The sequence below is a fragment of the Gracilinanus agilis genome, chromosome 1, assembly GCF_016433145.1.
Source record: "Gracilinanus agilis isolate LMUSP501 chromosome 1, AgileGrace, whole genome shotgun sequence".
NCBI classification, from domain to species: Eukaryota; Metazoa; Chordata; class Mammalia; order Didelphimorphia; family Didelphidae; genus Gracilinanus; species Gracilinanus agilis.
The window spans coordinates 608,690,827-608,705,135 of NC_058130.1; positions in this window are offsets into that span (position 1 = coordinate 608,690,827).

The following is a 14,309-nucleotide window of genomic DNA, read 5'->3' on the forward strand; positions in this document are numbered from 1 at the left end:
GCTACCCACATTCAGAGGAAGGACTGCAGGAGAGGAAACATATAAGAAAAACAACTGCTTGAACGCATGGGTCGGGGTGGATGTGATTGAGGGTGTGGACTCGAAACTACCACACCAATACAACTACCAACAATTTGGAAATTGGTCTTGATCAAGGACACATGACAAAACTAGTGGAAATGCGCATCGGTCATGGGTGGGGGGAGTGCGGGGGTGGTGAAGGGGATAAGAGGAGTATGAATCAGGTAACCATGTTAAAAATGTATATTAATAAATGTTAAAAAAAAGTACTAATACTATCCTTTTTGTACATTTTTAAAATGCTTCATTGATTCTCTTTTCGTTTTACAAGGGGAACACTATCACTATCCTCTCCTCCCTCTAATAACTGTCCCTATATTTCTGGCCACATTGTACAAAGTACATTGATAAGTTGTACAGTGTATGGAAATAGGGGACTATAAGGATTTAGAGTTTTTGTGTTTGGCCATGGAATAATGTGTAGAAATTGTAGATGATGGTTTAGATCTACTGTAATTCGAGTCAAGCCAAAAAAAATTATTTAGTCTTTATTATGTACTAGGCACTGTACTTGATACTAAAGAGAGAAGACAACACAAAAAAAAAAATCAAAAAATTAGGGGAGCTGAGAAGATGCCACCAGGGTCCATAAGTAAGAGAATTTTGGAAAGTCAGATGTGGAGTTAGGTGAGGTATGAATGAGTAAACTCAGTGTTTGTCTGGATCTTTCCTCAAAAAAGTGGGTTCTGGGAGGAACTCATTAACTGGGAGATAGGGATTTGTATATGGAGAGATTTCCAGAATAGAAAGACAATTGGGGGATGGAAGAGAAGTCTAGAGAGTCAGGAGTATAACAAAGAGAGGAATGAAGAATTTAGAAAAAATAATCTCTACCATCACATCTGTCCAAAAGTAGAATAGACTGCATCTTGTTGCATGTATCAGAGAAAAAATTGATCTTTTGGTTTAGGTTTGTTATATAATACTGCGGGGCAGGTCCTCTGATGGTATGAGGAGCTGAAGCTGAGTGAGTGTGGAAATCCCTAAGTGTAACACTAAGTTGTGGTGGTGAAACACTAACCCCATAGGAATATTTGTGAAAAAACTGTTACACCCAGCTTCAATTTAACAGTGTCCCAGGATAAGTGGTCAGGTGAAGAGGCTGTGGCTTAGATCACACAGCTCTTTTGACTGCTTATCCTGGCCCCCAAAATGTGGACAAAAACTAGTTGACTGTGACTTAACTGGTTGGAAATAATCCCTCTTTCTTCAACTACCCAAGGATACAATTGTTAATCCTTTAAGGTAAAGAATTCACCTAAGAGGGAAAGGGAACAGGATTTTGCAGGAGAGAGAGATAAAGGAAATCCTTGGCTTAAGCTATAGTTGATCAGATGCTATAAGAATTGAAGGTAATCAGGGTTTCAAGTTTGAGAGTTGTTGTGACTTTGCCTGCCAGATTCAACCTGGCAAAGGCAGGCTGTTTAACTTGAATCAGGTTTGATGGTGATTGATATTGCTTCTTCTTGATGGGTAATTAATCAGGATGTAGAGTATGGAGTCACACAGGATTTGAGAGTATGGTAGTGATCAGAGCTGGTTGCTAGTATCCTAAGTTGATTTGATCTACCCAGTCCCAACAAAGACCTCTCACCAGAATCCCTTCTCAAAATTGAGACCCTGTTTGGTCCCAAAATCCTGCTTTTTTATACCCTCCCAGTAACTGACTTTTGCTCTTGCTGACACATGCCAAGCTCAGTTCATTCTAAGTTCCAAACTGCTAACTGTCAATCATTCTGCTTTCCATATTGCAATGCCAAATAACATTACAGGTTAAACTTGATAACAGATGAGGCTCCTTCTAACTCTGAGTTTTTGAAATTATGTTATTTCATCTACTTAAAGATCCTGTGCTCTAAAAATACCTCAATGACCCTATTCTACTCAACATTTTTAGCAGTGATTTAAAGTCATAGAGACATGATCATCAGAGGAAAACTAAAATATTTGGTGTCAGAATTGATTTCCAAATAGTTTCTATAAGCTCTGTATTCATCTCTGTATTTTAGACACCCACATTTCCTTACACAAGACTCAATCAGATGAATTCTGTATACAATATCAATCAAATAATCAATCAATATTTATTAAGCTGTGTACACATTCTGTGTCACACAGTCATTGTGCTAAATATGGGAGATACAAAAAGAGGCAGAATAAAGTCCCTCAAGTTACTTACTATTTAATGGGGAAATAACATCCACATAAATATATACAATACAAGCTCTATAGGATAAATAGGAAATAATTAATGGAGATAAGACTCTGGGATTAAGAAAAGATGATGAAGGCTTCCTATAGAAAGTGGTATTCAGAAGAATCTAGAGAGGGCAGAAGTTGGAGTAGAAAAGGGAGAATGTTCCAAATGGTGAGAGGACAGCCAAAGAGAATGCCTGAAACAGAGAGGCAGAGTAACTTGTTAATGGAATAACCATGAAGCCAATGTCAATTTTGGTAATTGGACTTTGTTAGACAAAGTCCCAAAGTCCAAAACTTGGATTAAAAATTAGTAATGAGTTACTAGAAAGATTTAAATTTTTTTAAAAAAGAAAAAGACTTCATAATCTTAGTGGATCATGTTGTATATTTTTATCTAGGTCAGAGCAGATATGTCATATTTTGTTCAGAACATGAAAAAGACTACCATTTATATGGTATACCATATACCATATATATATACCAAGTACTATACTAAGCACTTTACAATTATTATCTCATTTGATTCCCCCAATAACCTTGGGAGGTAGGTGCTACTATGTTCCCCACTTTACAGATGAGAAAATAGGACCAAACAGATTAAGCGATTTATCAAGAATCACATAATGCTAGCAAATGTCTGGGGCCATAATTTGTACTTGGGTCTTCCAGATTCCATGCCCATGCATTCTATTCACATTATCATGCATTCTGAAGTATATCCAAAGTGGAGGAGGAAATAAGGATGGTAATGACTACATGCCTGTCATCTGAAGACTAGCCAGATCAATATGGAAAGTCTTTCTCTTATAAAGGTCATGATCCAGTAATGCATTTTTCCTTTTCTTTTTGATAGATCAACTCATAAAGACTACCCAATAGTAAAAATTCAAGGCCATATGAAATTTTCTTCATATACCATTTTAAACTAAATTATTAGATACAAAACCTATCATGGATGTGTCCATATTTTACACAAAGAAACATGTATATGCATAAAATATGTCTCTTTTATGTATTGATACACACAGAGACACAGAGAATACATGAACATAGTCAAGTATAAACATACAATATCTAGAACAGCATTGATGGCTCTATGGAAATATGGCAACTTCCTTGAGTTATGTGAGGAGTTGAAGTCACTTGCAAGATATTTTTGGTTTTCTATTGTCCCAGAAGGCTAAATTTGAAAATGCTTTCTGAAAGTCACTATTCTCAGACATTTGGGGCAATCTACTGATATGAAGCATTTAAAAAGTTTGAGTAAGATTGTAAGCTTTTTTTGTAAGTATTGTAAGTATTTTGTTTACTGGAATGAGAAGATGACAGCCATAATCTGACAAAAATTACAAATGAAACTCTCCTTCATAACTATCTAAATGAGTAATTCTCTTTTGATCTTCAAAAGGTCACCTTGAGAGAACAGATGGAGCTCTTCAGTCAAGTATCCTTAAACTTTTTCAACCACTTTTCATCAAATCTCTCAAATCTTCAATTGTTTCAATTGGTGTTTTGTTTGGGAGGAAGCAGGCAGAGTTGGAGGAAGAAGAGAGGATTGTGATAGGAACGATGAAAGGGCTGGCAATGCCATCAAGTTTCCTTGATATATGTTTTTTGTAAATTTAATGATTATTAAAATCTCTGATGAAACTAAAAGAAAGGTTATATACTTATTTGATGACAATGGAGTAGAGAAGAATTTGGAGTCCTTTTCCTCAGGAAGAATTAGGTGAGGAAAGGAAAAGAGAGGGTGGAGGTGTTAGAGGTCAATAAACTATCAATCTTTTATTAGTTAGAGCTTCTTGAAATCAAAGGAATAGGGAAAAATCAAAGGAATAGGGAAACAAATGTTTCCTTGGGCATTCCAAAGGTAAGTGTTGTCCTTAAAGTATCATTTTAAATGCTTTTGACCCATTAGCACCTACCAATCCAATCTAATACATAATTTCCCCTTGATTCAATCTATGGTTTAGTCAAACAGCCTCCTGGCTGTTTCACACAAATAGCATTCCATCTTTCATCTATAGCCTCTTTCATACACTTCTCTTCATGCCTGGAATGGACTCTCTCCTCAACTCTGCTAATTAAAATTCCTAGTTTCATCTGTGTCCCTTTCAAAATAAGACCTTACTTATCCCCTCTACATACTAGTGTTTCACCTTAAATTATTTTTACTTCATATTTGTTTGGGTTTTTTTAGATTTTTATATATAGTTATGTAGGTACATGTGGACTTTTCTCTCCAATTTCTTTGGCTGATATATCTAACAATAAGACTCTGGGGTATCTTTATCAGGTCTCATTTATGGAATTTGATTGGTTTAGGGTTTTTTCCTATATAGACTATTACATTGATCTACTTTAGTATTTTTTTAGCATTCTCGAATAGTTTTGATTATAACTAGTTTTAATGTAATTAGAAATTTTGAAGGACCATGACCTCTTCATTTCTTATTTTAAAAAATGATTTTCCTTAAGGCTCTTGATCTTTTATTCTTTCAAATGTATTTTGTTGTTATTGTGTCTATCTCTTTAATGTAGCTCCTTGGTGGAACAGAGGTAAGTCTTTAATGAGTTTAGGTAGTATTCTTTTTCAATTGGTCATTGCCTGACCACATGCATATATTTGCCCTCCCCAATTTTTTAAATAAAACTTTATTTCTTTCTAGAGTTTTGCAATTATATTAATATGTCTAGTGTATCTTTTTCAGGTTGACTCCCTGATATTTTATTCATTTTTTAGTTATTTAAATAGATTCCATGTTTTCTAGTATTTCCTCCTAGATTTACAAATTTTTTTGTGATTTACAAATCATGACAATTATTATAGATTCATTTTGTTTCCTAGTACTTTATAAGTTACCATCTCAGTTGCTTCGCTTATACACTGGAATTTGCTTAGTAAATTATCATATTTCCTCTAAGTAGGGATAATTTTGTTTCCTTATATCTTCTGTACCCCATTGTTCATCTTTGAAAATGACCAATTGAGACTTTTATTCCTTCAATTAAAAAAAAAAAGATTTATTTATCCTTTCAACACTTTTGGAATGTTTTGCTGTTGTTCCAAAACATCGAGGGCTTTTTCAGGATCCTCTTTTTCATCAGGTAATTTTGGTTCATTTTCCCTCATGTACTGCTTATTCATTTTGTTCTGGAAGCTCTGAGTTGTTGCTTATTTTCCTTTAGTTTTCATAAGCATCTATGTTGTTTTAACTTCTGTTGAGAAAAGGTTTTACTCAGACTCTCTCATTTGGGGTTTGGGGCTTTCTCCTTTGTTTGTTTTTTGTGACTATATTCCAAATCTCATCTTTGGTTTCTTCACTTAGTCTTTGGCTCTTCCCTCTACCAGTGTGGCACAAACTCTCCAGCTGATAATCATCAACCTCCTCCCAGTAAAGGATGTGGAGGTTTGGCCATATCCATTCTCAGAGTAAACACCTAAACAAGAAGTTTAGCTAACTTGGATTGCAGGCCCCTTTCTCTTTGGGCTTCAGTGCTTTTTCTGTTCTCATCTACTCTTACTTTGTGATCCAACCTGTCCTTTTGGACCTTCTCTTCTCTTCCAGAAGCTTTCCTTTTCCATTGTATGCCTTTTGGCATTTGGGTGGAAGAGGCACAAAAGAGGCAGTGCCTTGATTGGGAGTACATTAGCTAAGGAATTCCACATATGAGCACTGAAACTTTAGAAGTTGTTCTGTCACTTTTGCTTAGCACTTGATGTAGGCTGGGATGTGTAGATGCTGAGTGAAACTAAATACTAAAGATTTCCAAAATTATTTCTTGAAGGTTTTACTTTGTCACATATTTTCTCTTTTCTATTTAGTTTTACTTATGACAGGCTATTCCTTCCCTAGAGGTTTTTATTTGGAACAATTTACAGAAAACCACCATCTTGACACCTTGCTGAACATATGTAGCTTGGTATTTAAAGCCTTCTTAAGCCTGGATTCTCTAGGACCTACGTATTTCTTAATATGCATTTTCCATTTTAGATTAGTGAAATAGCAATTTCCTGAACTCAGCATTTCTAATCTTATCTCAGTACCCTTTTATAAAATCTTTCCCCATACTTGAAATGAGCTCTGTTCTCCCTTCTATTTTTAGAATCATTTGTTTTTGTCAAGATCTACTTCATGTACCACTATCTTTACTGATTCACATGTTTGTTAAAATTCTCTCTTTCTTCAAATGATTGGGTAAATATTTTTCTGGTCTCATATCATCACATAGAACATAATGTTTTAGAAGGCAGGGATTATCTTTGCTGTGTATGATACCATCTTTGTGTCCCAAATAACTAGTTCAACACCTTGCACATAGGTTTGTTGAATTGAATTGAACTACATATATGCCTGCTTCTTCATATTTACCCACTTAGACTCTGATTTGCTATTTAGTACAGTTAATCTGTTTACTCCCACTTTGGACTGCCATTCCTATACTTTGTCTACTTACCTAGGTATCAGATTTCTCCATGGTACTATTTTAGATCCCAACCCCCCCCCCCGCACCCCTCTAATCCTAACTTAAAGGACAAGGACCTCTATCTACAGGATGAAAAAAGACCAATTGTGAATATAAATGTTTGTATGTAGGTCAAAAGTTAGCAGCTGAATTGGAACCCAGAATTTAGAGAGGAGTCAGTGTGAAGAAATTTAGTGGAACTGGTTAGGGTACTAGATTTTGCTTCTAGTTCATCAGAATGGCTGACATATTAGGATAACATTACAAGTCTAGAGAATTAATGGAAAATTCTGGGAACAGCTGTGTCTCCCAGACTAATGGTCTTACTTATGGGCCTTACTTACTTACTTATGGGCCTCCATAGTTACCACTGTAAAGAAGGACCCTTTAATTCCCACCATTACAAAAGCAATAGTTGACACCAATTATCAGCTTTGCCCGAGAACCCAGAAACCCCAATTCTTGCCCATCTCCCTCATACTCTCAATGATTTCTATCCTGGAACTGGAATAGAAGGGAATAAATTCTTGTGGGCATGCAACTTGTCAACTTCCTCTGCAACTGCTGAAGTGAAGTTACCATCACTTTAACATAGCTATTGAACACCAAGAAAAGAAAATTATTCCCACTTGGCACTTTCAAATGGTTTGGCATCAGAAAGAGATCTAGCTTTGTCAATGGAAGTGTTATTAGAGAAGATGCATTACCATGTACTTTTCCACTGCACCACAAGAATCATAGGACCTTTCTATCCAGCTTACAGCTGAAACCTCTTATATGTGCTGTCTCTTGCTATTATTATGAGCTCCTTAAAGGCAGGGAGTCTTTCTCTCTGTATTCCTAGCACTTAGCAGAGTGCTTTGTACATAGTAATTGCTTAATAAATGTCTTTTCATTCATTCATTCATTCATTCATTCATTCAAGTTAAGTCAATTCCTCAAGCCTTACACTCTATCCCATTAGAACTACAGGACATTTTGATAAAAGACAGCATTGAATCAGGAGCTGCCTAGACAGCGACTCATGCTAAATTTGTAGTATAAGCTTAGTGTATCTCTTTCCAGTTATCTGCTTTTCTGAGTTCAAACCAAATTGATGTTGACTTTCATCTATTTATCTCATAGTATTTCCTTATTTATGATTTTTGAACAACATTCTCACCCTTTTTGACCTTCACTTCAGCCCCATTACTATTGTTATTGATCCTTGGACTTACATACTTTGTGTCAGCCTATGACTACAATCATTGTGACATTATTGAGTAGATTGGTAAAAGAAAAAAACTGATAAATGCCAAGGACCTGGATATTTCCTCTCCTCTCCTCTCCTCTCCTCTCCTCTCCTCTCCTCTCCTCTCCTCTCCTCTCCTCTCCTCTCCTCTCCTCTCCTCTCCTCTCCTCTCCTCTCCTCTCCTCTCCTCTCCTCTCCTCTCCTCTCCTCTCCTCTCCTCTCCTCTCCTCTCCTCTCCTCTCCTCTCCTCTCCTCTCCTCTCCTCTCCTCTCCTCTCCTCTCCTCTCCTCTCCTCTCCTCTCCTCTCCTCTCCTCTCCTCTCCTCTCCTCTCCTCTCCTCTCCTCTCCTCTCCTCTCCTCTCCTCTCCTCTCCTCTCCTCTCCTCTCCTCTCCTCTCCTCTCCTCTCCTCTCCTCTCCTCTCCTCTCCTCTCCTCTCCTCTCCTCTCCTCTCCTCTCCTCTCCTCTCCTCTCCTCTCCTCTCCTCTCCTCTCCTCTCCTCTCCTCTCCTCTCCTCTCCTCTCCTCTCCTCTCCTCTCCTCTCCTCTCCTCTCCTCTCCTCTCCTCTCCTCTCCTCTCCTCTCCTCTCCTCTCCTCTCCTCTCCTCTCCTCTCCTCTCCTCTCCTCTCCTCTCCTCTCCTCTCCTCTCCTCTCCTCTCCTCTCCTCTCCTCTCCTCTCCTCTCCTCTCCTCTCCTCTCCTCTCCTCTCCTCTCCTCTCCTCTCCTCTCCTCTCCTCTCCTCTCCTCTCCTCTCCTCTCCTCTCCTCTCCTCTCCTCTCCTCTCCTCTCCTCTCCTCTCCTCTCCTCTCCTCTCCTCTCCTCTCCTCTCCTCTCCTCTCCTCTCCTCTCCTCTCCTCTCCTCTCCTCTCCTCTCCTCTCCTCTCCTCTCCTCTCCTCTCCTCTCCTCTCCTCTCCTCTCCTCTCCTCTCCTCTCCTCTCCTCTCCTCTCCTCTCCTCTCCTCTCCTCTCCTCTCCTCTCCTCTCCTCTCCTCTCCTCTCCTCTCCTCTCCTCTCCTCTCCTCTCCTCTCCTCTCCTCTCCTCTCCTCTCCTCTCCTCTCCTCTCCTCTCCTCTCCTCTCCTCTCCTCTCCTCTCCTCTCCTCTCCTCTCCTCTCCTCTCCTCTCCTCTCCTCTCCTCTCCTCTCCTCTCCTCTCCTCTCCTCTCCTCTCCTCTCCTCTCCTCTCCTCTCCTCTCCTCTCCTCTCCTCTCCTCTCCTCTCCTCTCCTCTCCTCTCCTCTCCTCTCCTCTCCTCTCCTCTCCTCTCCTCTCCTCTCCTCTCCTCTCCTCTCCTCTCCTCTCCTCTCCTCTCCTCTCCTCTCCTCTCCTCTCCTCTCCTCTCCTCTCCTCTCCTCTCCTCTCCTCTCCTCTCCTCTCCTCTCCTCTCCTCTCCTCTCCTCTCCTCTCCTCTCCTCTCCTCTCCTCTCCTCTCCTCTCCTCTCCTCTCCTCTCCTCTCCTCTCCTCTCCTCTCCTCTCCTCTCCTCTCCTCTCCTCTCCTCTCCTCTCCTCTCCTCTCCTCTCCTCTCCTCTCCTCTCCTCTCCTCTCCTCTCCTCTCCTCTCCTCTCCTCTCCTCTCCTCTCCTCTCCTCTCCTCTCCTCTCCTCTCCTCTCCTCTCCTCTCCTCTCCTCTCCTCTCCTCTCCTCTCCTCTCCTCTCCTCTCCTCTGTTCTCTTTTCTTTTAAGTTTAATCTGTATTATTAACATTTTCTCAATCCTTTCATTAAGTCTAGAGTCTAGACAATCAAAAAAACAATAAATTAAGCACACATGGATGTGTTGCCAAGGAATAAGTATTCGCCTTGAAATTTAGCAATTAGTTCTCCTGAGCTGGTTCGAGCTGGCTCCTGCACACACTACTTAGTGTCCACTTGAGGAAGTGTCCACTCCTTAGAATCTTTCTGTGACTTGAAATCTTGGAAGGTACCCAACCAAATTTGGCAATATGCCTAAACCTCCAGCAGTGAAGCAAAATGATCCCATTGCCTGGGACTGCCCTGCATGCAAAGGAGTCCTGCAAGATTCTTAACTTGTACTGGCATTTTAGTCAGTGGATTTCAGCCTGCTTCCCATTTTTAGAGACAAAAATGTAGTGAGTGCAACAATCGTCACTTATGTTAATATAGAACTTTAAAGTTTGCAAAGTACATTTAAGCTTCATAACAACCCTATAAGGTGGGTGCTAAAATAGTCATTATCTCTTTTTTATAGACAAGGAACCTAAAACCCAAAGATGTCATGCAATTTACCTATGAGCATATAGACAGTAAGGGGGAAAGGTGGAGATGTGAACCCAAGTTTTTCTGACTTAAAGCCCAAAGCCCTATTCACTACCTCATATCATTCCATCCTGTAAGGATATGACAGAACAATCTGATTTTAGGACATTAGTTCTAAGTTTATCTCTCACCTTCCAGATTATTTGTTCTCCCAAATGTTCACCAATGGGTTTTGCTTTAACAATTTGCTGTGTGAAACCATTTAGAACACATTATTTTAAAAGCATGGAATGTATTCCCTTCACTTCCTCAAGGCTGTTCTACTTATCATTATACTTATAATTGCTGAGGACTTAGAGAAGGTAAGATAGGTGAATAGATTTGAAATCTCTACTGGTTCCTGACAAAGCTGCCTACCAATGGAAAACCAAGTGCCCTCACACATCAAATGTAGAACTCTTAGAGATGGAAAAACAAGTGGGGCTATTGGCATAAAGGAATCTGGCATAAAAGAGTATAGGGTGTCATAGAACCATAAAATTAGAGCTAGGAAAAGAATTTAGAACCCATGAGATCTAGTTCCTTCATTTTACAGGTGAAGGAACTGAAGACCACAAGAATTAAATACTTTGCTTAAGATTATATAGAGCAGTGGTGTCAAACTCAAACAAACGGGAATCACTGATCTGCATGTAAGGATCTCTGCCAGTACATATTGACTTTGACAATTATAGGTTTTAAATTAATGTCCAACACTCCAAGTACAAATTTTATAACATTTATTAATAATCACTTGAGGTAGAAGGAATAAAAACGAAGTAGAAATATAAAAATCTAATTTTTTAACAAAAGTAAACCCATGTGAGTAAGTTCTCCTGGTTCTCAAAAAGCCTGTGTCCACAGCTGCCTGTGATCATAAGAGGAGAGAGTGAGAGGTGGGGCTACACAAAATTTATATCCTGCCTTCATCAGCACATACCATGAGAAGGAGAGTGGGATGCTGGGAATTGTATTTCTGGGCTTCAGATTCCAATTACACAATCCCCCCTGTGATTCCCATAGAAAAGGAACATGTACAAATCTCCGAGATTTATATGCCTACTTTCCCCATGGAATCAGTACACATAATCAATTTACATTTCTAAAGATTTTCAACTAGAGGTACATACAATATTGTATTTATTAAGAGGAAATTACAATAATTTGGGGATAAAAAGGAAATAAAAGAGAAAGAGAACAAAACCAATGATTGCTAGGAGCATTGGCAAAAAAACCAGTTAGGGAGCAGTCCCCTTTGGCATATGAATGTATATTCAAAATAAATGCATTCAACACCCAATAGTTCAATTTTACTACATCCCAAAGTTCATTCCGGATCTTTTGGTGCAGTGTGAGGTTTCTGTAGGTATCTCCATGGCACCTTCTCCAAACAGTTTACTTTCTTGATTAGGGGAGGTAGCAAGTTTCTTATCCTAAAATTACTCTCAAAAAATAAAAATTTTATAAATGTAGAATTATATGACAATTATACAATCCCTCCTGAGGAGTGTGTTGACCAACACATGAATCACCCTGAGATACATAGCTGAGTTATGAGGTATGTAAATCAATTGTTAAAAGGAAGTAAAACACATACACAAACACACACACACATATATATGAAAAATATCAAAATTAAATAGTATATAAAAATTCTGAGTAAGCAAGAATAAGCCTATAACAGGTCCTAGAATTAGGGCCTAATAAAGTGATTATTATCCCACAAGCCTGTAGGACCATTGTAGCAATATGTACTTACCCAGTCAGCAGCCAGTACTACAGAAAATTACCACACTTATGAAAGACAGAAAAGGGATTAGATTTTGTAGCAGATGGGAGATAGCATTCCCTGGTCTGATTTTGCCTTTGTCCTCAGGGGTAGGGGAGCCAGTATGGCCACTAGACTGAGGTACGGCATGGGGAAATCCTGCATCAGATGTTGTCAAACAGCAATTTCCATGAACCTCAAAACAAGTCCTCTGTTTTGGCACAGATTCTCATCAATCCCACTGGGATTGATTGGTCCCCTTGACCTTGTGCTTCTTGGCATTGTATAATGGCTCTTTTGTGGATAACTTCATGGTTGCCAAAATATAGGATTTAAATTAATGTCCAACACTCCAAGTATTAATTTTATAAAGTTTATTCATAATCACTTGAAGTAGAAGGAATAAAAATGAAATAGAAGTATAAAAACCTAATTATCTAACAAAAGTAAATCTATATGAGTAAGTTTTCCTGGCTCTCAAAAAGCCTGTGTCCATAGCTGCCTGTGATCACAAGAAGAGAGAGTGAGAGGTGGGGCTACACAAAATTTATATCCTGCCTACATCAGCACGTAACATGAGAAGGAGAGCGGAGTACTAGGAATTGTACTTCTGGGTTTCAGATTCCAATTACACAAAATCATCTATTAAGATTTATGTTCTCTTGTATTTTTATTTTGTTAAATATTTCCCAATTACATTTTCATCTGATTTGCCTGCAGTGGTTTAGTGGGTTAGGTTTTTAATACCTCTGATATAGTATAAGTAGTAAAATGAGGACTTGATTCTAGCTTCTGTGATGCCACACACAACATTTGTTCTACTGTATCATTCTGTTTCCTAAATAAACTACTCTCAATTAATCAAAGTATAAGTTTGATGGATGAAGCAGCTAAGTGGCTCAGGGGATAGAGTGTTGGACCTGGAGTCAGGAAAACCTCAATTCAAATCTGGCCTCAGACACTTCCTAGCTATGTGACCCTGGGCAAGTCACTTAACCTCTAATTGCCTGACTAAAGGATCCATTGAATCCACTGAAGAAGGAAATAACAGATAACTCCATTATCCTAGTCAAAAATGTCCAATGGGTAGTTATTTTCCCAGGGATCATAAAAAATCAGACATGGCTCAACAACAAGATTTGATGAACTTTTATTTGGAACTTTCAGAGACCATTAAGATCCACTAGGATCTTATACCAGAAGACCCATGAAAATCTATGGTATATTGTCTAGTCTCTGAAATTGCTGGTAGATAGTCAGAAAGTGTGCATGATCCAAGAGTTCCTGTATTACTCTTGAAAGGATGGAGCTTTCTAATACTCAGACTGGAAGGGATCCAGGTCAGAAAGATTTATATGGCCTAGCTATGCACCAGATATAATTCAGGGTTTCTTTGTATAATATCACCATGTATTTATGTATATATAGCCTTGAGAAATCTATCTCCTAAGGAAGGGATGAAATTTGGGTCCTGAGATGACACAGGCACAAATGCTTCCATCACAAACGAATAACAAAAAAGCTGACATTGAACTTGGAGTGGCTAAGGTGAACAACACACAATAAACTCAGTTAGTGTATCCCACCCCCCAAAAATCTGAGTTGTTCAAATAAAGACAGAGCTCTTCTTGACCCTGACCTAAAAACCTCTATTTCACAACTCTATAATTTTCACCTCATATTTTTTAATAAAGCTTTGGCTTATTCTTCATTGACTAGTGAAAAGAAAATAGAGAAGAGGGGAAGGACTTGTCTGGCCACTCACATCTGTTGGTCAGTATAATTAGCTGAGGTTAGTGATCTTCGTTGGGGGAGATGAGTTAGCATAAGTATTCAAGGAGACAATTTATGTATAATATAATTTTGGCCCAGAATTGGATAAGGATAGAGATTAGATCAAAGAAGTAATTGGTGTAGAAAACTACTTATATTGATGCACATTTTCTAAAGCTCAAATTCTGAGTATTTCCTTGGGCACAGCCAGTCAGGATATGTGACATAGGTCATCTTGGTTCTAGGGCTGACTTGCTATACTATTTATCTTGAAACAGGATATTACGGAAAAAAGAAATCAATCAATAAATAAATACTTATTAAGTGTCTACTATGTGCAAGGCACTATGCTGAGCACTAATGCTCTCTTGCTTAAGTATAAAGTTAGGTCTGGAAACTTCAGATAATGAAGCTTCTTAGAGAAGATAACAGTGACCTCTGGAAAAGATAAAATATTTAGTGTTCCTAAAGAATAGCTATACAAATCTACAAAGGAAATACCAAGCAGTTTTTCAGAGATCAGGACCTAACAAATAGGT